This window comes from Schistocerca piceifrons, chromosome 10 (assembly GCF_021461385.2).
Source record: "Schistocerca piceifrons isolate TAMUIC-IGC-003096 chromosome 10, iqSchPice1.1, whole genome shotgun sequence".
In the NCBI taxonomy this organism is placed as follows: Eukaryota; Metazoa; Arthropoda; class Insecta; order Orthoptera; family Acrididae; genus Schistocerca; species Schistocerca piceifrons.
Genome location: NC_060147.1, coordinates 116964322 through 116987957, shown reverse-complemented (window position 1 = coordinate 116987957; position 23636 = coordinate 116964322). Strand labels below are relative to the sequence as shown.

General features: G+C 43.4%; 1 long non-coding RNA gene across 1 annotated transcript in view; it reads left to right on the top strand.

Moving 5' to 3' along the window:
* The first annotated feature begins 428 nt into the window (after positions 1-428).
* Positions 429-23636, top strand: part of LOC124719106 — a 70768-nt gene continuing 47560 nt past the window's right edge. The window contains exons 1-2 of the long non-coding RNA XR_007005985.1: positions 429-620; positions 1633-1776. This is a non-coding gene — a long non-coding RNA (uncharacterized LOC124719106). The remainder of the gene's footprint in view (positions 621-1632; positions 1777-23636) is intronic.

The window sequence follows — 23636 nt, the reverse complement described above, 5'->3', positions numbered from 1 at the left end:
TGCGAACTCCGGCGACACTGGTGACAGAACGCGCACGGTTGTCACTTTTTTTTGCACGTACCAAACAAAAATGGCAACTAAAATAGGTTGTCACACGGTGTGATAACCCATCAGACCTCGTTCCGCGAAACTTTGTTTCTGTGGCGAGAAGCGCCGTGCCCGGCCGCAGGCCTGCTATATAACGTGGGCTGTGTCTTCCTTTCACGTTCAGTGCTCGGGATGATACACTTCGGTGACTGACTGCTCATTCTCCTCGCTTCCTACACTACGCCACAGCCGGCATACGGCTTACGCGAGTCTCAGCTGTGCGTGACGTCACGGGAGGCCCATTGGCCCAATGACAAAAGCGCAACGCCCACCGAGGAAACAATCGAGAGTGCTCGCCATGCGCATTGGCTACTTTTGACTGTGGCTGTCAACTGTTCAAATGTTCTGTAGCTAGGAGTTGTATACATTAGAAAAATCGAGAGTATGGATTTCTGTGCGGCTGTCTTAGTACTTCCGAAGAGACTGAAAGTTTTTCTTAGATTTGGGAGTGTCAGATATCAAAATCTGCTTATGATATTGTCACCACGATTGTCATGCGCTGAACTGATGTGTTTGTTTAGATTTCGTGAATGGTAAGTACAATTGCTAAGACTGTAACTTTTTTGTGCTCAATTTGTTATAAAACATCCTTTTTAAAAACGAAATAATGCTTTGCATGTGTTCCTTTCGTAAAACCTGTTACAGTTCGTCTTAGCTGAAGAAAGTGTGCGTATTTATCTTTGTTGAAGAAAGCGTGCAGTGCAATCGGTACGTCTTGCATATCATGAATGTTCTGTCAGATGTCTTTCAACCGTTAATACGTTAGTAGAAAATGAATCAAATTGAAAGAGGAATGAATCTGTAATTTCCAAGATCATTTTAGCATATTCTTGACAATTTCTTTTATTGGTTGCAATATAGATTTGCAGGTACTCTGACAACAATTACGCGAAATTTCAATTGCAACCAATAAAATTTTCAGTCACAAGAGGAAATTAACATGCTCTGAAACTATATAAAGTTTGTGGGTCTAAAGCTGAACAAATTATTTAATAATTATCACTGCATCGTAACGAGGTGTGTCGCAAAAAATGTGTACGGTAGAATGCTTTCAGCTGAACTCCGTTGCTTTGGTTGTGCTTGCATATTTGATTTGTAGTGCAGCCTAAGGTCTAAGATGAGTTGAAAAGTGATCATTTGGTTGAATGTTGGCGAAACCAATTAACTTGAATGCCAAATAAAAGCTGTGGTAAGTGATTGACCTCAGCGTAGGCTAATGTTTACGTTCGCGCCTTATTTTATCGGTAGATTTCAGCCTAACACTAGTTAGGCCATACTTATTTTAGTTACTCGTCTTAGGGAGATTATTATACTGTATAGCTACCTGTACTTTGTAAAGCCCTATTTCCCATTTCTCTCGTGCGCGACTCCTGCTTGCAGTCTATGGAATGTCCAGTAGGTAGGTGGAACGAAGTAAATGAGCAGCGCAGTTCATGTATGTGTGCATGCGGTGACATTTAGAATAATCATAACGGAGTGCGTTTCCAAGGAATTGTTCTAAATTTCTCCTCGTTTTTTTTTTTTTTTTTTTTTTTTTTTTTTCAGGCAAATGAAGGCGCCGATGATACGATGAGCAGGATTGGCTGACGATCGATTTTCCGAATTCACAAAATCGGAACATTCCCCAGCAAGCATGTTTAAATGGTGAATTAACAGGTGGTGACTTGCACCGAGAAGGACCATAGACCCGTAAGTATATAGAAAGATCAAATCTTGTTTCGTGGCTCAAGAGAGAATTTGGGTGTTGTAGGCCTATATTAATAGATTGACCAGGTACACTGAAACGAGGACTAGAGTTCTGGATCACACTACGATATTTTCTGTAGTGCAAGAGGATACCGAGTTTATTAATCAACAATATAGATTTCTTGCGATTCTCTTCATTATACAATAATGGTTCAGGTATTATTAGCATCAGAAAATACGCTAATTGTGTAATATCGGCCGGAAAGGGGGAGAAGGGCACTCAAAGAACTTAAATTTCAGAACATTAAACGTAACAACATTCAAAACCTGGTGCAGTGTGAAGAGAGAGTGCGAGATTAGTCGGGGATCGAAACGGGGAAATAAGAATGATTAAGACGGCGAAATGCGATCAAAAGCTCGGCAGTGAAAGTGAGCAAGGTCTTTTTTTCGCAATGGATCTAGCGAAAACCCACCAAGCAGTGGGATCTAATACTTCAGAAAAAAAAAGGAAAAAGATTCCGATCCGTTATGTTGAGTGCTACCATTCAACATGGCGACTATGACGTCATACTTTCGCGCGTTCTGAAAAACAAATATTGTAGTTTAATCGCCGTGCGGTGTATTTGTTGAAGTACATTGCAATGGCCCCATCTCGGCTACTGTTGACAAGTATTTGCTTAAAGTTCACTCGACTGGCCAATTTCGGCTTCAGATACCCAAGCGTTGTCGGAGACATGAGCATAGTTTCTATGATCACTGTTACCACTGTATTCAGTAATATTCTTTTAAGTTTGGCGATTGCACTTATATGTACCATATCCGCTGCACAATAATCTGATTTATTGATTATCGTGAGTAGAACAATACAAAATGCGTGAAACTAAATTACACCTTTAATTTCCTTGGCAGTCTGTACAGTTCTAGGCTAGTGTATAGCACTTTTTTGTGGGTTTTTGACTTGTTTTCCAGTTTAGGTGGAAGTAATGACTGGATGTAGTTTCATGGTCATGTATTGAGCTGTTTGCAGACAGCAGACGAATATTTTTGTATATGTTTAGAGTCTAGAAAATGTATTCAGATGGATGGTCAGAATTTCCGGCTTTTTGTAAAAGTCAGTACAATGGGCCCTATTGCTACTATTGTTTTCTGTGTGTTATTTTCTGTATTTTGAAGACACTTGGCAAGTTTGCATCACTTCTTCCCCAGAATATGATTCCATAAATGAGGATTGGATGCATATGTCCAAAGTCACTCACTTTGAGACATGGTGCAAGTATTCACAAAGTGTAACATGCTGTGAATAGATTGTCAATTTTTTGACATGTTCTACCCTTATCAGCTGAACCTACATTCAACCCCAAGACTGTGGTGTCAGTTACATATTCTGATGCGTTATCATTAATTTTTAATTTAGCTTCATTGTTTTTTATTCTACTGAAGTACACACGGTTAAAGTTACTTTTTTTCAATGACCAGTTATGAACATCGTGGAAGGCTGCATAAACTTTTACTGTCAGGTGTTTGGAGTTATAGCTCTGCTCACTATGTTGCTGTCATCAGCAAACAGTATTTTTTCTCCACATCTGACTCACTGTGGGCAATTGGTAATATAAGTAAGAAAAAGATAGGGCGTAATACACTCCCCAGTAGGGCACCTGTGTTGATATATTTTGGATCTGATAGGTGTTTTAGTAGAAATCCTTCCAAAGTATGATAGATCTCAACTCGTGGCACCAAGTTTTCTAGGCATGACTTAAACCAGTTTTTAACCACACCCCTTATTTCTAATAACTCTAATTTATGCAAAGAAATTCTGTGCTTAGCTGTTTCGAATGCTTTCACATATGTCAATACATAACCCCTACCTTTCATGAAGAGTGTGCTGTAGAAACAAGTAAGTTAATATGAGATAAAAGCTAAGCACAAAACTCCATTCACTTGATCATCTAATGCTTCAAGAATGACTTTTGTAAACTGTGCAATAGTGTGTTATGTACCTCTCCTAGTCCTGGAATCATATTATTCATTGAAAAGGTTAAATTTATTTAAATATTGCATTAATGTATTTTCATTAGTTTTTCAACAATTTTGGAAATGGACAGTAAAGAGATTGGTGTGTAGTTTTCTAAATTTTCCATTCCACCAATTTTAAGTATGGGTATTACTTTTTCTTGCATTAGGTACTAGGGAAAACAGATTGAATGATCTGTTGACTGTTTGTCAGTGTGGCTCTTATGGTATTTGCACATTCTTTAAGGACACAGCTTGTGATTTCATCTGGACCAATTGAGATTTTATTTGTTACTTGTACAATTTTTAAGAAAATGCTGTTTAAGTAAACATTCAAAAAGTTTGATTTCTTTTAGGTGCCTTATTTGAATGCCTTTGTTTTCAATTTGTGAATTAGTGTTTTTGCACAATGTTGCTGTCTTCTGTTTGATAATGGTCTAGGCTGCTTTTCTTTTGTTCTGTGCCTGTGATAGTATGTTATGGTTTGTAAGTCTTTTATCAGCTACCAGGACCTTTCTCTAAATTCTCCTGTAGTATTTCTAAAATTGCAGAAAGGCTGGGTCAATCTATTTTTGATAAGAGTGAGATACCTAAGAGTTTCAGATGCATTTTTAATCTCAGGTTGCCTATACAGGGTTAACAATAATGAAACTGACCAACTGCAGGGACAGATTTCTGACTGGAAGTTGAGGAAAAAAGATCATATGAACAAGTTTACAGAAATGCGTTTTTGCCGTGGTACATGGTGCTGGTGAATGACAGTTCCTCTCACCACATGCTGTGTGTTCCTTGTGTATTGTAGGCTGTGTGATTGACACTGCATACTGTAAGCAGCAGAATGGTCTGATATTCATGTTGGCAACAAGCCGAGATGGTGTTTGTGTATGGCCAAGCATAGGGAAATGGTTGAGAGGCAGCACAGCTATACCAAAACAAGCACCCTCATAGGCAACGACGACATAACCCATCATTTCAAGCCCTTTTTGGGTGTTTATTTGATCATGAGTCCTTTCAGAGTGACTTAACATGCAGGAAAGTGGTGGACTGCGTACACCAGATTTAGAACACTGGGTTCTACAGGATATTGAGACGAACATTTGGTCAGCCAGCATAGTGTAAACCAAAGTACAATTGTGTGCATCCTGCATGACAACTGGTACTATCCCTATCATCTCAATCTCATGGAGACCACTTTGGACATCCAAAATTCTTGAGAAAGTAATGTATTGTGCAGTAGCTTCACACCTTTGTGAAAATAAAGTTTTAACAAAATGTCAGTTTGGTTTCCAGAAACGTTTTTAACGGAAAATGCTGTGTATACTTTCACTAATGAAATATTAAATGCTCTGAGTAACCGGAAGTCACCCGTTGGGATTTTTTGTGATCTCTCAAAGGCTTTTGATAGTGGAATACTTCTAGATAAGCTCAAGTACTGTGGTATGAATGGGACAGCGCTCAAATGGTTTAAATCTTACCTAACTGGAAGAGTGAAGAAAGTTGAAATAAGCAATTCACATAATATGCAAAAAAACACTGGCGATTTCTCAATCTGGGGAACAATCAAGAATGGGGTGCCGCAAGGTTCGGTCTAAAATCCTCTGCTGTTCTTAATATATATTAATGACTTCCCATTCTATAGTCACGAAGATGCAAAGGTGGTACTTTTTGCCGATGATAAAAGTATAGCTATCACACCCAACAGACAAGAATTAACTGATGAAATTGTAAATGATGTTTTTCAGAAAATCATTAAGTGGTTCTCTGCAAATGGGCTCTCATTAAACTTGGGCAAAACACAGTATATACAGTTCCACACAGTAAATGAAATGACACCATCAATAAATATAGATTTTGATCAGAAATTGGTAGCTAAGGTAGAATATTCAAAATTTCTAGGTGTATGCATTGATGAGGGGTTGAACTGGAAAAAAAAAAACACTGAAGATCAGCTGAAAAGTTTTGAGTTCAGCTACTTATGCTATCTGGGTCATTGCAAATTTTGGTGATATACACATCAGTAAATTAGCTTACCACATCTATTTTCATTCTCTGCTTTTGTATGGAATCATATTCTGGGGTAACTCATCATTGAGTTAAAGAGTGTTCATTGCACAAAAGCGTGTAATCAGAATAATTGCTGGAGTACATCCAAGATCATCCTGCAGTCACTTATTTAAAGAGCTTGGGATCTTCACTGTAGTCTCACAATATTTATATATATTCACTTATGAAATTTGTTATTAACAATCCAAACGAATTCAAAAGTAATAGCAGTGTACATGGCTACAAAACTAGGAGAAAGGATGATCTTCACTACTCAAGGTTAAATCTAACTTTTACTCAGAAGGGGATAAATTACGCTGCCACAAAAGTCTTTGGCCACTTACCTAATAGCATCAAAAGTCTGACAGATAGCCACATAGCATTTAAAAGGAAATCAAAAGAATTTCTGAATGGCAACTCCTCCTACTCATTAGATGAATTTTTGGATATAGTAAGTGGGTAATTTTCCAACCCACACCCCCCAAAAAATTAATATCGAGTGTCATGTAATATTTTGTGTAATGTAATATCTTGGATAGACCCCTTTTATTAACCTGACATGTTCCACATCATTACGAAGTGTCGTATTCATGATCTATGGGACAAGTACTAATCTAATCTGTGATGCAGATGTGATGCAGCTCTGTGCTGTGTCCTTGGATCTCCCCCCCCCCCCCCCCTCCTCTCCCCACCACCACATCCCTTTCCATAGTGCACACTGTCCATTTCTGGACCCATGTTCAATGGACATCTTTTTCTGCATTTGCAATCAGGAAACCATACCTGCAGTTTGTTGGTTTTATTATTGTCACCCTGTATATTTATTTCTGAAGTCGCGATAGAGCACAATGATGCAGGGGAATACTTCTTCTAATTGTTTAAATATGGACATGAAAGCTAAACATTTTGTTTGCGTTTGCTTCAGCACACACATCCACAAACTCTTCATATTGTAACTGGGGTGAAAATTCATGCAGGTTTAACTTTGAGAACACCCTTCTGTATACTTTTAATTTAGATGGCTTTTCTACATAGTTATTAACTTTTAATATATGAAACATGATCTGATGGGCCTAGATTTTGAACATGGCTGTATCTGTTGTTACATGATCTATAAATGTAGTTTGTTTGATACTCTAGTGGAAGAATGTACTAGTGAAGACATGCCATAAGTGTACAGAATATTTGGGTAGGCATTTCTATCATCTGACTCCATTATACTGATATTTAAATCCCTTACCTGGTGTGTGGTTTATATTTGAGGGGGGAAAAGTACCCATGGTATCACTGGGGCATTGGCACAAACAAAATACAATTCTTTGCAACATGCTGTGTTCTTGTATTTCAGTAGCTGACGGTTCAACATGTTGATCAACAGTAGATGCAAAACATTATTTCTGACTCTAAATGAAATATCAGTACCTCTTTTCACATAAATACATTGAACTACCTTTCATAGTGTCTACTATAGAAACAAGGAAGTTCTTATGAGCTGTGTAGTGTTTACAAATTAACTTCTAGTTGCTGAAATTTTTTTAATCATTTGTATATTTTGGTGGAAGGCTGTTAAACATTTAGTTATACTTATTGTGGTGGCCTCCTCCACCTCCTCCTGTTCAAAATTAAAAAGTCATTCAAATGGGGGATTTCGGTTGCTGTTGTTTCCTCTTCTGGTGATGTTTCTCCTGTGTTATCTATTGCTGCTGCTGTTATTGGTGTGGATGTACATGCTGTGGCCATTTACTTTCTATCTTCAGATATTGTTTCTAGGTCTTTTATTGCTGCAGCTGCAGCTGTTGTTTTTCTGTGAGCACTTAGTTCTGTAACTGGTGTTTGTGCATGTTCTATTATCGGTGCTTGATTTGTTAGTAGGGAAGAGTTTTTCAGGACCTTAATGGCTTTGGTTGTACGAGATACTTTGCAGATCTCCTTTGCTGTTGGTAACATTTTCATATTTCCCACTTCTAGAAAAAACACAACAAACATTTTGATCGTGTGCCTGAATAATGATATGCATTCCTTGTATTGTAAAGTGCTTTCTTTCCAGATCTAAAGTGAGAAAAAACCACTTTTAAAGTGGACTGCTGGATCTTTTAGTAAGTCCTGGTGGCTTTGTGGATCTCTTTCTTTACACAGGAAGATTTGATAAGGTCATACATGTGTGGTATGCCTACCACAATCAGTTTCTGATCACCTAATATACACAATGTCTCTTAATACTCTGCTTGCTACTTTGATTTCATTTTTATATATGGCATTTGTGCTGTCTACTATCACAATACATTGATTCTGTGTGACAGTTTCTGTTTATATCGTTGTTAGGAATTTCTTGCACATCTGCTCCAGGTTCACAGCACAAGCAGTATTGAGATCTTGAAAAATTCCTATTGATCCTCAGCCGTGGATGTCAGAAGGAAAAACTGTACTAACACTTTTTGATGATCCTTTGTTTACATTATTGCATGGTTTGTTTACCTTTGATTCACAACAGTCAGTTTCTACAAGTGTTCTATGTCATAACAGGTTCAGTAAGACATTTTGGCACTGGCACCAACAGAAATTCAGAATTACCTGTTAGGTTGTAATTGGCCAGTCTTGTGAAACTAAATTAGGTAAATATGTATGAACAATAACTGACATGGAGACATTCAGCATCGTTCAACACTTTATTTTAGTTGTGGTGGGAAGGTACACTCCCTTCACTTATAGTTGATAAAAGTACAACAAAAATGAAAATGCTGATTGCATTCTACACCTTTGAGCTATATAGCTAAGCTAAAGGTAATATATGAAAAAAAGCATTACTTTACTAAATTACCTGAGACATACTAATGCAGTATCATGCTGAATTTCTCCCTTCCCTTCCATAAGCTTTCCCTCTTGCCCAGTTAAGGAGGGATGTGATCAGAACACTTCATCCATGTTCAACTGAACTGCTTAAAATTTCTACTACAGTTCTAAGTTTCCCAGTTTCCATGTTGGGAACATTGTCTTGAAGAAATCACATGCCCCATCCTTGCCCAGTTGGTACTTGCGCTGCGTCACTATGCTAGTTAAACATGAAAATTTAAACTCTAGTTTTATTCACTCATTCATTCATTCATTCATTCATTCATTCCGGGATCATCCCACAATTTTATTGGGTTGGATCATAAGTTCATAGCATGTTCCCATAATTTAAACAAACACAACAGATACACATAACAGACTTGTTACCAATAATATATTCTCCTTCTCTATTTACAACAGTCTGCCAATATTGGGAAACTTTTTCTTTCTGCGACAGTGGAAGCCACATTGTTTTGAGGTGAAGCACTTGTCAAGCAATGTTTGGAGTGCATTTTTCTCTGGAAAGGAAGTTCCTTGAAGGTTGTTCGATAGAGGGGTAAAGGTGAAAATCTAATGGGGCAAGAGCAGGTGAGTTAGGTAGGTGGGGAATGACATCTCAGTCCAACTCTTGTATAGTGTATTGTCAGTATAGCAGAATGTGGGCAAGCGTTATTGTGTAGTACATTGCTTCATGCACTATTCCTGGTCATTGTTCTTGGATTGCATCTGAAAGTAGTCTCAGCTGTTGACATTAAATGTCAGCAGTGGTGATTACACATTGGGGAAGCAAGTCGAATTATACCACATTGTTGCTGTTCCACCAGATGTGTAATGTTATGTTTTGTGGGTGCACGCTGGTCTTTATACGTGGAGTTGCTACTTTGTTTGGGGTCACCCTTGCTTTTCCTTATGTTTGCATAAAGATACCATTTCTTGTCACCAGTAGTGATAAAGACAGAAATGGTGTCAAACAGAAGAATAAGTAGGAAATGTTCAGATTTCTCCACTTGGTACTCGATTTTGTCATGTCCACAGCTCCACTCAGTGTCTCGAAACAACAAAATGACAATATGTAAACTCATATAGCAACAGTGAACTACAAATGAAAAAATTGCAACCAATAAATAAACCCCTAGCTACAGGAATTCCAATATGGGGGAAAAAATGGTACAAACTTATGCAGCAACTAATGTAGAGAATTTGTCATCATAATACAATGAAAATATACTGTAAAGTGGGGCAACTTTGCCCCTAGAGGGTGGCAGGTTTGATTGGGGGTGAGGGTGGGGGGGGGGGGGGGGGGAGGAGGTAGCTTTACTCCAACCCAGTAAAAAGTTTAAATTCTGCCCAACATCTGTTGTTATGAAAATTTTGGAACAGTTCCGATTCTGTCCAACAATTGACAATTTCTACTACCTCACATGTTTGAGTTAATCTGCCACTCACTATGTTGGGTATTTTCTGGTATAACAAAATCTGTACTATTGTATTTTTGTGGAATTTTTTGTCAAGAAAAAGGGGTATTTTGCTGTCAGAAAACTACCTAAACAGAAGTAAAAAGACATTCATTTATATGTGCAAATTATTGTCTGAATAGGGTAGTCAGTCTCCTTTCTTTTACGTCCCATCTACTATTGTATATCTGTAGGTAGTAAAATTTTCTAACTGCTCTCTGGTTCCACAGTAATGATGATTTATAAAGTAGGAAGAAACTTTATAAAGTAAAGTTTATAAAGCAACGTTACAGCAAGTTAAAGTATGTTAATAATTTGTCAAAATTTATGAAAACCTAATGAAAATTTTTTAAAACTTCTACCACCCACTGCCCATTGTGAAAGAAGGAATACTCAGCAGTGGGTGGTAGGGACCAGGTTGACTACCGCTGGTCTAAATCATCCCTACAAACTTATAATCAACATATTATCATTGTGTGATTGAAAGCAGCTATGATGGTTATTTTCTGGGGAAAACGGGACAACTTTGCACCGTCTACGAAGTGGACCAGAGTAGTTTCACAGTAGTTTCATTACTTTGTTTTAGACCTGATTCAGCTTGGGATGAATCTTGTTACATTGTAAATGATTACTTCTACAGGATTTAGGTTGCTATAGTAAAGGATAAACGGGAGCTAGAACCTTACCAATATGCAGTTTATAGCACTGAAAATCTGAAAGTGTGCCTGGAATCCATACAAAATGAAACACTTGCTTGACATGTCACAAAAGTGCTTCTTAACCAGTGACAGCCACTAGTAAACAGTGCTCGATTAATGTAGTGATGAAGATCTACAGCAGAACAAATTCCTGATGAAAGTGTGGACAAATATTGTAAATCATACAGGAGAAATCAAACTGAAGTGCTAAGAGCATCTGCAGCGAATGAAGAGAGCCTGTCAGAACCACAGGAAAAACCGAAACCAATCGGCAAGGAAACTGGTGTGTTTGTGGTTACATGTACGAAAATAAACACTACACTGGTATTCCTGGCATCGGTAGTCTTATTGAAGATGGAGCAAGCATAAATACCATGATCCCATCTCTTAATAACTGGTCATGGCCCGTAGATAAAGATCTACTTTCTCGCAAATGGGATGATACAGTTGAAAAGCAAAAGAGTAATTTTGTCAGTCCTGGAGTTGCTCGATACTGATAAATGTGTGCAAAATATTTTGCTAGTATCGTCACATTTTGACACAATAACACACCTAATAAAAACATTGGCCTTTTCTTTAATAGCAAAATGACATTAAATTTTATTCGTGTTTCATACTTTTTTACATCTTGCTTAAAAAAGTTCTCTTTAATGCTAAAAAGTACACAAATATTGTTTTACGATAGTCATATGAGGCAGTTCGATAAATTTTAAAGGGGGAGTATTGCGTCAAGCTGTCACTCTCTCATAAGGTAGTGTTTAAGTTTAGTAGAGCAAAGCTACCTGCTCCAGGGGCTACTTTGCTCCAATTTTTAAAACATTATAAAATTTCAAAAATTGTATACTACTAGCTGGTTTTCACATTGTTTTAAAACAGACCACACTGATCAACTAAAACATTATGACGACTGACCTACTATTGATATAAACCCGTCCCGGTGATAGGAGCTTCACCTGGCAAGGAATGACTTCTGATCAGACAAGTGCATGGTGCATGTAGTATCAGTGAGCGTGCTGTGTGTAGAACGGGGAAGGCATGTGATCTGAGATTGACTGAGAACAGACTGTGATGGCCTGGAGATTCAGGACAAGCATTTGGGAAACTGCACATCTTGTCAGGTGTTCAAGGAGTACTTGGGTGAGTGTCTTCAACGCATGGTGAAACCAAGGTGAAGCCACATCCAGACATCGTGAGGTTAGGTAGCGACCCCTCGTTACAGGTGTTAGACCTGGTAGGCTGGACAGACTGGTAAAACAGGACAGGCAGCGAACTGTGGCAGAACTAAAGTCAGACTTTAATGCTGGACTGATTACAAGTGCACTGAACACTCCTAACATGGGCCTCCACAGCTGATGACCCATGCATGTGCCAATGTTAGAACCATGACATTGGCAACTATGACTGAAATGGGCACCTGACCATCAGCACTGGACTTCGGTGCAATGGCAGAGTGTCGCATGGGCTGATGAATCTTGATACCTTCTTCATCATGTTGATGGGAGGGCACGAATCCATCATCTTCCAGGGGAACAGCTCCTTGGCACCTATACTGCAGGATGGAGACAAGATGACAGCAGCTCCATTAAAAGCTCTGGGGAACATTCACATGGGCATCGTGCAAGGCATCACATTATCTTAGGAGTATCGTACACTGGTTGGGTCATGGCGATCGTATTTCCCGATTGTAGTGGCATTTTTCAGCAAGATAATGCAGCATGTCACAAGGCTAGGAGTGTGATGGAGTGGTTCAAGGAACACGGTGGCGAGTTCCAATTGATGTGCTGGCCTCCTAACTTGCCGGATCTGAACCCGATTGAACACGTCTGGGATGTGATTGAATGTGGCATCAGAGCTCAGTGCCTCCCTCCCTGGAATTTACGGGAGCAGATGTGATGCCGGCTCCCTCCAGTGACCTACCAAGGCCTCACTGCTTCCATGCCATAATGCATTGCTTCTGTTATCTGTGCCAAAAGTGAACATACTTGCTATTAGGAAGGTGTTAATAATGTTCTGGCTGATCAGGGTAGCACCATTTTCAAAAGTCATCTTAGAAAACTGCTGTGTATTACATTATTTTGTGTGGAAAACTGTCCAAAAGTCAGCAAAGTAACCCTGCTCTATGGTAGCTCAAAATATACATACACGCTGAATTTATAAATGTATGAAATGTGCTCAGCATTTGCCTGAAATAATCTAGAAAAATCTGTCAGGGTGGCCAGACAGAGCAAACTTCATTCTACTGAATATCAGGTCAGTGCCGTAAATGCTGTGCTACCTCATTATTATTTTGATAATATACAGTTTGCACCAGGTAACAAATAATATAAAAGTAGTTTCACTTACGCACTATGGACACCCACTGTTGAACCCTGGACCATAAACATGCTTCCCCTTGCACTCCTGCCAGACAGTTCAGAAAACTGTGACCCCAGCTTGTAAAGATGCTACTGTGCTCCTTGCTGCATGTCTTCATGTTCTCCTTTGTCTATCTGAAAAAAACAAAGTGAGCATCATTCTCTAGTGAGTGAACTGCTGAGTTCGGGAGAACAATAAGGCACTACTATTGCCCACTGTAAAGTTTGACACATTATTTTCTAATAAAAGCATTACATTGTTATGTATTGTAATGTGACATGTTGTTGACACTTTACATTATTAATCTCTGCTGAGTCCTCTAAGTCTTTAACTGTGTAGTGTATGTTCCTTATGAAATATTTTTAGCTGTTTTTAACATATCCTTGCATAGTTCATTATGCAGTTTTACTCCCCAATGGGAAACGCTGTTTTTAGTTTTTTCTTTGGTAAATGTAAATCCAAACTGTTTTGTTCTGCATTTATGTATAGAACTTTTATTGAATGACATAATTAGTAATGTTTTCCCTGGCGTGCACAACAGATTGTTTGGCACATTCTCTTAGTGATTCCCCCTGCGGGTTCGGGGGTAAGAATAGGCCCGCGGTATTCCTGCCTGTCGTAAGAGGCGACTAAAAGGAGTCTCAAACGTTTCGGCCTTCTGTGATGGTCCCCTCTTGGGTTTGACCTCCTTTTTTCTTCCAAATTTCCGTCGTCAGTGCGTGCCATTTGGGGAAGGACACCTTACGTGGTGTTTTTGTATTGGTCCATCATGCTCCACCATCTTGCATGTTACCTATTGTCGTGTGGGGGGGACTACGCCCAACATCTTCTGGGTGGTCTCCTTCTCGCCTTGTGCGCACTCTTCTTCTTAGCGCCTACGACAACTGTGGACCCTTTAAACACCTAAAATCCAGCACGGTAGCCAGTCCGTTGTGGTGGGGTCGTCATGTACCCTCTTGGTGGTAGCCCCCTGACCACGCAGGGATCGCACTACAGATGCCTGAGCTGTTTCCTCCCCATGCATGCCAAGGAGTATGTGCCCATCTTGTCTGGGGCACGGGGACTCCGGGCAACGGGATATCGGCCAGGTACCCGTTGCTTTGGCTGGGTGGCGCCCTTGGGGAGAGCCCTCGTTCGGAGTAGGTGGCATCTGGGCGGATGTGGCGCAATGAAGCGCAATAAATCACATCAAGCTGGTGGTCGCACGGCCACCAGCGTCTCTAAGCGAGGTAGAGTCGACTTCGATGCTGCGCAGTATGACCCTCAGACGTTCCCCTCGTTGGCTGCGCCATGGGAGGGACGCCGATCTAGTGCCAAGCGGGAGCCTTACGTGCCACAATACCTTGTCTGCAGCAGGACTGATGGTGACTCCTTTCTTCCGACGAAGCCTATGTTTTTTGTGGAACACCTGGAGGATAAGTTTGGGGAAGTGGCAGGGTTGTCAAAAATGAGGAATGGGTCCATCCTCCTCAAGACGTCCTCCCCAGCCCAGTCACGAGCGTTGCTCTTGTGTGATAAGCTGGGTGACGTCCCTGTTACCGTCACTCCCCACAGTAGCTTAAATATGGTCCAGGGGATTATTTACCATCGTGACCTCTTGTTGCAATCCGATGACGAGCTGAGAGCCGACTTGGAACGACGTGGTGTGCATTTTGTCCGTCGTGTCCATCGAGGACCCAAGACAAACAGGGTGGCTACCGGTGCCTTTATCTTGGCCTTCGAGGGTGATGTCTTGCCCGAGAAGGTCAAGGTAATGGTTTACCGTTGCGACGTGAAGCCATACGTCCCTCCCCCGATGCGGTGCTTCCAGTGCTGGAAGTTTGGGCATATGTCCTCCCGTTGCCCATCCAGCGCTACATGTCGAGATTGCGGACGCCCGTCTCATCCCGATTCTCCATGTGCGCCCCCGCCTGTATGTGTCAACTGTGGGGAGCACCACTCTCCATGCTCGCCGGATTGCCCCGTTCTTCATAAGGAGCGGAAGATCATGGAATTTAAGACCCTGGACCGGCTTACTTATCGAGAGGCTAAACAGAAATATGAAAGGTTGTATCCTGCTTCCCTTCGAACATCTTATGCTGCAGCCACGTTATCGTCGCCCGCACGAGCGACGGTTGTCGCTTCATCTGTGCCGCCTTCAGTGGGCCCTCGGGGCCATGTATCCCTGTCTGCCCCCCTCGTGCCTGGGGGCAAGCCTTCCTCTCTTGCCCCCTTAGCAGTTGGGGGCAAACCCTCTTCTGTCGCTCCCCCCAAGCTTACTTCGGGAGTGACATCTGCTCCACAACCGGGAGGCTCGATTCCTCCCCCTCCTTCTCCGGCGGCGTTGCCTCCGCCGGTTCCTCTCTCGCGGAAGGGGTCCCTCGGGGCTCTCCCTTCCTCCGTTTCTTCTCCTTCCCAGCCAGATGTCAGCCAGTGGCTGAAGGTTCCGCCACCTGCTGGTCGTAGGGCTTCTGCGTCGTCGTCAGCCTCCGACGCTCCTTCAGAGAAGCTCTCCCAGCCCTCTCACCCTAAGGGCAGACGCGAGAAGAAGGAACGGAATGTGTCCAAGAAGAAGGACGTTCCGGCGGTTTCAGCACCGCCTGCTGTACATAGTCCTGGCTCCGGGGATGAGGTGGAGATCCTCGCCTCTGCCGCGGATCTCGCCCTCACGGAACCCTTGGGGGCCTCTCCTATGGACTCAGCTGACTCTCCCCCAGTGGCGGCGGTTGGCTCTGAAGCGCTGTCTGCCTCTTAGTCGCATTCACGCCCTCCCAGTCCCTTCCTGCTTCCATTCTCCAATGGAACTGCGGCGGTTATTTCCGCCACCTGCCAGAGCTCCGGATGCTTCTGAGTGATTCCCCTGTTCTCTGCATTGCTCTGCAGGAAACTTGGTTTCCTGCACTGCGGACCCCCGCCCTTCGCGGTTATCGGGGATACTATAAGAACCGTGCTGCCTGTCAACGAGCGTCAGGTGGGGTTTGCCTCTTTGTTCACCACTCTGTCTGTAGCTCGCCAGTACACCTTCAGACGCCTTTAGAGGCAGTTGCTGCCAGGGTTGAGCTCTCGCCGGCTATTACTGTATGCTCTGTTTACATTCCTCCGGATGGGGAGCTCCCCCGCCATGTCTTGGCTGCGCTGCTGGCTCAACTCCCGCCACCATTGCTGCTTCTGGGCGATTTCAATGCCCACAATCCTCTCTGGGGTGGGACTGTCTCCGATGATCGCGGTCGGGCCGTGGAGCATGTGTTGGCTCAGCTCGACCTTAGCCTCTTGAACACCGGTGCTCCCACACATTTCAGTGTGGCCCATGGCTCGTTCTCGGCCATCGATCTCTCTATTTGCAGTCCTGGACTTGTCCCATCCCTCCACTGGAGGGTACATCCTGACCTGTGTGGCAGTGACCATTTTCCCATCTATTTGTCACTGCCACAGTGTCATTCTTCTGGGCGCTTGCCCCGCTGGGCTCTCCACAGGGCTGACTGGCCAGCTTTTACTTCCGCTGTAACCATTGCGTCTCCCCCACAGGGTGACGTTGACGAGGTGGTCCGTGTTTTCACCACGTCCATCATTTCGGCGGCCGAGGCTGCCATCCCCCGTTCCTCTGGCCTCCCTCGGCGGAAGGCTGTCCCCTGGTGGTCGCCGGAGATTGCTGAGGCTATTCGCGACCGTAGGCGGGCTCTCCAGCGTCATAGGCGGCACCCGTCTCTGGAGACCCTCATCGCCTTTAAGAGGCTCCGTGCCTTCGCCCGTCGTCTTATTGCACGGCGTAAGCAAGAGTGCTGGGAGAGGTACGTCTCCTCCCTGGGCTCCCGTGTCTCGTCCTCGCACGTGTGGTCCCGGATCCGGCGGATTTATGGCTCCCAGACCCCTATGGGTGTCCCTGGGCTCTCCTTGGACGGCGCTGTCTGCACGGACGCTGCCGCCATTGCTGAACGGCTAGCCGCGCACTTTGCTCAGAGCTCTGCGACTGCCTCCTATCCCCCCGCCTTTCGCTCTCTAAAGGAGCGAGCCGAGCGGACGCCGTTCTCATTCCACACGCGTCGTTCTGAAACATACAATGCTCCTTTCAGCGAGAGGGAATTCCTCGCCGCCCTCGCCGATTGCCCTGATACAGCACCAGGCCCAGACAGCATCCACGCGCAGATGCTGAAGCATCTCTCCAGGGACTGCCAGAGACACATTCTCGCGATATTTAATCGCATTTGGAGCGAAGGCGTGTTCCCGTCGCAATGGCGGGAGGGCGTTATTGTCCCCATCTTGAAACCCGGTGCGGACCCACTGGCGGTGGACAGCTATCGTCCCATTACCCTCACCAACGTTTTGTGCAAATTGCTCGAACGTATGGTGGGGCGGCGTTTGTGTTGGGTCCTTGAGTCGCGCGGTCTCCTCGCTCCATCCCAGGGTGGCTTCCGTCGGGGCCGGTCTGCAGTGGACAATTTGGTGCGGCTGGAATCTGCTGTCCGTACGGCTTTTGCCCGACGTCAGCACCTTGTTGCTGTATTTTTCGATCTGCGGAAGGCGTATGACACCACATGGAGGCATCACATCCTCGCCACGTTGCATGGGTGGGGTCTTCGTGGTCGGCTCCCGGCTTTTCTTCAAAACTTTTTATTGCGCCGCTCTTTCCGGGTGCAAGTCGGTGCCACCTCTAGTTCATCTTATATACAGGAAAATGGGGTCCCGCAGGGCTCGGTGTTGAGCGTCTCCTTATTTTTAGTTGCCATTAATGGTCTGGCAGCAGCAGTGGGGTCGTCGGTGTCTCCTTCTTTGTATGCCGACGACTTCTGCATCTCATTTAGCTCCACGACTACGGGAGTCGCCGAACGCAGGCTGCAAGTCGCCGTTCGCAAGGCCGCATCATGGGCACTGACTCATGGCTTTCAGTTCTCTGCTGCCAAGACTCGAGTAATGCACTTCTGCAGGCGTCGGACGGTCCACCCTCATCCTGCACTTTACCTCGACGGCCACCTGCTTGAAGTGGTGGACACTTGCCGCTTCTTGGGACTCGTGTTTGATGCCCGGCTCACATGGGTTCCTCATGTTACTCAGCTGAAGCAAAAATGCTGGCGGCACCTCAACGCCCTCCGCTGCCTTAGCCACACGTCTTGGGGTGCAGATCGCTGCACGCTGCTGCGGTTGTACCGAGCCCTTGTGCAGTCCCGGCTTGATTATGGGAGCCTGGCCTATGGGTCTGCGTCCCCCTCAGTGTTAAAGTTGTTAGACCCCATACACCACTGTGGGGTTAGGCTTGCCACTGGCGCTTTTCGCACCAGCCCCGTGGATAGTCTACTGGTGGAGGCCGGGGTTCCCCCACTGCGGATCCGCCGCCATCGTCTGCTTGTCGACTATGCTGTCCACGTTCATTGCTCGCCAGATCATCCCAATCGTCGCCTGCTTTTCCCTGCTATGGTCCTCCATCTGCCCGAACGGCGCCCTAGGTCTGGGCTTTCCATAGCTGTCCGTGTCCAGTCCCTGCTGTCAGAACTGGGGTCATTCCCTCTTCTGCCTCCCTTCCGGGTCCGTACACCTACGCCTCCCTGGTGTTTGTCCCGGCCGTCCGTCCGTCTGGACTTGGCACAGGGACCCAAGGACTCGGTTCCGCCTGTGGCCCTCCGTCGCCGTTTTCTTGCTCTCCTCGCCTCATTTTCGGACTGTGAGACTGTCTACACTGATGGTTCCCTGGTTGATGGTTGCACTGCCTACTCTTTTGCTCATGCTGCTCATGTTGAGCAGCGCTCCTTGCCGGCTGGCAGCAGTATTTTTACTGCAGAGCTGGTGGCCATATTGCGCGCTCTTGACCATATGCGTTTCTGCTCAGGTAGGTCCGTCGTGATCTGCAGTGACTCCCTGAGCAGCCTTCAGGCCATCGACCGCTGCTATCCCTCCTCTCCTCTGGTGTCCTCCATTCAGGAGACTGTTTCCGCCATTGCCCGTTCTGGTCGTTCGGTGGTCCTGGTTTGGACGCCCGGTCATGTTGGCATCCCAGGGAACGAACGTGTAGACAGGCTGGCCAAAGGGGCGATCGACGCCCCGGCTTTGGAGATCGGCCTTACGGCTCGCGACCAGCAGATGGTGTTGCGCCGTAAGCTGATTGGGATGTGGGCTACTGAGTGGCGTGGCATGACAGCCCCGAATAAACTGCGGGCTGTCAAGGAGACGACCGCCGTGTGGCGTTCCTCCCTGCGGGCTTCTCGCAGGGACTCGGTAGTCCTGTGTCGGCTACGCATCGGCCATACGTACCTGACGCATGGCCATCTGTTGCGTCAGGAGGATCCCCCCCTGTGTCAGTGTGGGTCCCGGCTGACGGTCGGCCACATTTTGCTGGAGTGTCCTCGACTGCGCACACTCCGGCAATCTTTTAATCTCCCGGGCACTTTGGCTTTGGTTTTATCTGACGATGCCTCCAGGGCTGATGACGTTTTAAATTTTATCCGTGGTAGTCCGTTTTATGGTTCGATTTAGGGAGGTCCTGCACCTTTCCCTTTCTGTGTCTTTTGTCCTTGTGTCTGTTGCTGTTCTGGTGTGCCGTGAGATGGTTGACTCTTTCCCATTTTTGTTCTCGTGGTCAGTCAACCAGTCTCCGGCCATCTTCCTTTCTTCTGTTTCTTTCTGTCTGGTGTGCCTCTGTCCTGTTCTTGTTTGTAGTGTTTGTTGCTGCATTTGTGTTCTTTTAGCGCCTGGGGGGACGTCTCCTCCCCCTTTGGTTTTTACCTGCTCTGTTGCTTTTCGGCTTGCCTGATTTTGGAATGGGGGACTGATGACCTTCGCTGTTTAGTCCCCCTTAAACATCCCAATAACCACCATCTCTTAGTGAAGTAAGGATATCCAGTACTTCAAATAGTTCTTTACAGGGAGGCTGCCTATTACATCTAGTTTTTATTCATGTGACCTTTTTCTGCTATTTGGAAACTGTGCCCATGTTTCATACCTTTTATCTCTAGGAAAGAATCACGTATCTAAAAATTATATGTATTTAGGAACAGTATATCACTGCAAGACATTGTCTGTTACGAACTGATGATAGAATTCTGAGAGCATAACCAGTCTTCCCTGGAAAAGAAGGTGCATAAGGTACATAGTTTGCATGTGTGCTGATGATAAATTCTTAGTAAAACAATTGTCAAATATGAAGCATATAAATATAGGTTTGCTTTAGAGTAGTGTATTGAACCCAATTCGGCTTTCTAGGTAGTATAACACATGAAGTAAAGTTTCCCTCTGCTGATGACAGCAATGTTATAGTTGCTGATAAAACGCCAGGGCTCTTAGTACAGAAAGATTACAGATTACTAATGACATTCTTTTTGCCAGTGTCTGTGTGTGTTCATTCCATGTTAATTGGCAGTCCCATATTCATCCACAAAAACTGTGTTTTTTATGCAGTATGTAGATTTTTCAACAGTCCTTGATGTGACAGTGTAGTTTTCCATTTTTATGCTGAAGTGCGTGCTGTTTGTTTCCTTTAAGTTCAATGTCAATTTATTACATGCTGCCTAATTGTAAATTCACCATTGAGGGTTTCATTTGCTTTCTGTAATAATAGGAGTCCTGGTATTTTATTCAGCAACTATAACATTGTCATCAGCAAAGGGAAATTTTACTCCATGCTTTATACTACCTGGAGAGTCATTGATATATATATTAATCACAGAATTGGGTTCAATACACCACTCTAAGGCACACCTATATTTATTTCATATATGACAATTGTTTTACTAAAAATTTGTCATCAGCACACATGTGAACTCTGTGTACCTTATGCACCTTTTTTAGGTAAGACTGGAACCACCTGTTTGCTGTTACTCTTAAACTTAGTGCTTCTAGTTGGTTTAGTAGTATTTTGCGGTCAACAGTGTCAAAAGCCTTGGACAAGTCTAATAATATGCCTGTAACATAGTCATCCTTGTCAAGAGTCTTAAGTACCACTTTTGTGAACTCCTTGATTCCTAATATTGTACTTCTCCCACTTCAGAAAGCAAACTTTAGAAAGGTTGTATTTATTCAGGTAACTCACTAGGTTATCGTTCACGATGATTCGGTTATTGTTGGAGCACTCTCATTAGTGAAGCTGGGGGTGGGGTAGTTTACTGTACTCTCCACATGCTCTTACTTTAAGAGTACAACTAACAGATGCTTTAGGTACTCTGGAAAAATAGTGAACAAAAGAACTCCTTTATTATATTTGTTAGTGGGGTCTCTATGGTGCCTATGAATGCCATCAGACCAGACACTGGAACTTCATCTATATTTGCTGACTTCCCATTTTATTTTATTTCATGTCCATACTGTCTTCCTGGCTTCAAGCTCTGTCATGGGAAACAATGGTGTGCATGCTGTGTAATTCATTGTGGATACTATATGTGTTTCAGGAAGATTTTGTTGTAATTTCTCCTCAATGCCAGAGAAATAGTCATTTATAAAACGTCAGTTCCTGAGGATTTTTTGTTACTGTACTCCCATCTTTGATTTGTATGTTTGACATTTGTCTGTATTTTCCAGTGTTATATTTTCACGTGCCGTACTACTTTCTTTTATTTTTTAAATTCATATTATTTTATAATTGATGAATATTTTTTTACGGCACACAGCATTTTTTCATTCCTCTGATAGTAATCGAGGAAGTGTGGGTTTATATAGTGCTCTTGTAAACATTTGAGAAATTTAAGTATTTGTGAGAACTTTCTAATGACTACAGCTATCCATCTTTTTTTCTTACCTGCTCCTGTTGAAATGGCTACTTTTGAAAATCTCTCTTCTACACAATATGCAGTATTTAGAGAAATTGTCATTTATATTCTTTTCCATACACATTGCATCCTGGGTTTGATTGGCCAGCGTCATATTATGTAGATTTTGCATTCTGAGATCATCTTCCTGTAGGCCTGCACTTCTGTGAGTTTCATCAAGCCTGTCTGTGGCTTTATTATATGGCAGCAATGATCAGAAAGACCAAAATCTGTCATAAATGCTTAATTATTTTCCCTGTCGATATCTGTAAGAATGTGACCTAAGGCTGATGCTCAACTTCTTGATTTGTCACACCAGAAGTGTTCAAAGTGTTTACAAAGTTATTACTTAATTCACCCTCAACACCTGTTAGTACTATTGTCTCCACATATTCTTACATTAATTTTGGGGGCTGTGACTCTCTAGCACATATTTTAATTTGTTGAACAATATGTCCTCATTACCACTATGTGAGTGGCACATGCACAAAATGATTATGTTGGATGTCTAGCTTTGCCAATTCAGTGGCACCTATTCAAATTGTTTATTACACTAATTATGATCAGATTTTCTCTACTTTTAAAATGTGTGCCACCTCTGATATAAATACATGACCCCCCACCCTTTGAGGTAATTCTACAGTGGTATCCTGCACACTTATATGATGACAGCACCATAATATGGTGTATTTCAATATCTCTATGCCAGTGCTCCATGCTTCCTTATTCTCCTGACTTGCCTCCCTCCTTCCTCTAACTTTCTCCAACACTGCCTTATTCTGTTTTAGTGATGGGCTAGTCTTTGTTGTGACATTTTGTGTCTACTAGCTATCTAGTTTGCTGTTGAGATAATTTGACCTACCATGTTCCATCAGTACAGTCATTAGTACATGGACTCAAGATAACATCTTTACAGTGGGTTTCTGTGCCATGAATACTGTGATTGTGCAGGGGATTGCTGCAGTAAATTATGTGACATAAATGAATGAATGGAAGTGTACTGTGTAAGCTAATTTCCTGATGCCAAAATCAGCAGTTACACATAAAGCAGATGTTGCTATACTCAAACATTGGAAAAGATCTATATCTTGAATTCAAATTGTGATTTTTGTTTCGCACGCGTGTGCGTTTTTCCACCCCCACCCCCCCCCCCCCCACCCCCACCCCCCGCCCCACCCGCCCCTGTTCTTCTGACGAAAGCTGTGTGTGAGTCTTTTAACCTTTTCCTATCTGTAACTTTATATGTATTTTTTATGGTTGTAGCAATCTGTCTTCATGTTTCTACATAGTTGAAAGTCCTACCTGGAGTTTCCATTGTTTGACACATTTATGCAACATATTTTCATACTCGCAAACTCACTCATCAAAACCTACAGGGTACATCCTGTTGACCTAGAATCATGAAATGTGGGAAGAAGGAAGGTTTCACACAAACAAAAGAAAAATCCAAAAGTGTTAATTTGTGATTATACCATAAAGAATTTTGTCATTTGTAATCAGACTTGAAACATGGAGCAAAAAAACATTCTTGAAAGTCTTGAAATTCCATGGGGGTGATACGTTACCAGTACCAGTGTCGATAATAGGTAGAAATAAAGATGGATAAACTGTCTATATACATGAATGAGATTTTCACTCTGCAGCGGAGTGTGCACTGATATGAAACTTCCTGGCAGATTAAAACTGTGTGCCCGACCGAGACTCGAACTCGGGACCTTTGCCTTTCGTGGGCAAGTGCTCTACCAACTGAGCTACCGAAGCAAGAGTCG